This window comes from Arachis ipaensis, chromosome B06 (genome assembly GCF_000816755.2).
Source record: "Arachis ipaensis cultivar K30076 chromosome B06, Araip1.1, whole genome shotgun sequence".
Classification (NCBI taxonomy): Eukaryota; Viridiplantae; Streptophyta; class Magnoliopsida; order Fabales; family Fabaceae; genus Arachis; species Arachis ipaensis.
Genome location: NC_029790.2, coordinates 131,387,444 through 131,388,357, shown reverse-complemented (window position 1 = coordinate 131,388,357; position 914 = coordinate 131,387,444).

The following is a 914-nucleotide window of genomic DNA, read 5'->3' as shown; positions in this document are numbered from 1 at the left end:
GCAATTGGAGGGTTGTGGTTCACACTTTTGTGAAGAGTGGGCTTGGAGCGTGGCATATTTAGGAGTTGGGAACGAGTCAAACAAACAGAGACAAACAAAGTTGGACATGATAAACAATATAATAAAAGTCAAAAACGTCTAGATTAATTAAAGGTCCACTGCGCCTAGATAAATTCAATATTTTCTTATTTCTTATTACGTACCTATCATACAGCAATATCATTGTTAACTATTATGATCCTATCTACAGCATGTGAACTGCCAAGGGTTAACTTAATAATCTCTTATTATTGGTTAGAATAAATTATTTTTGTTTGATTACTTTGACGTAAAGAGATCCTTTTGACTTTATAATATCATGCAGCAGCTAATGCAAGGCGCTTATGGACATTCATTATTTTCCCCTTTATTCTTTTCTGGTACATTGACCGGCAAGATTTTTTTTTGAATTGTTTGTAAAATTCTCGATTCTAAGAAAGGAAAGTCTAGGAAGCCAGCAGATTTATTAAAATTTGGCCAGTACTTAACTAGTAAAAGAAAAATGAGTGATTTTTTGTCATTAGATGAAATCTTATACTATTAAATATATTATTAATGGTTAATTAATGACTACAATTCACAAAATCTATTGACCCCTAGCACTCAAATGAAGTCAGCATTCAGTATTTACAACACTATAAATCCAAAAATTACAACAATTTAAATTTAAAAAAAAAACAATCAAAACAAAGATTAACACACCCAAATATGATAATACAACAATACAAAAACAAATACTTATTACCAAACACAATCAATACCTAACGTCTTTGCAATTTATTTACAGAAAGACAGAATATGACTCCACAATAAACAAGACTCCGATACGACTCCATAAAAAAAACATTTGAAGACTTATACCATAACCGATTACT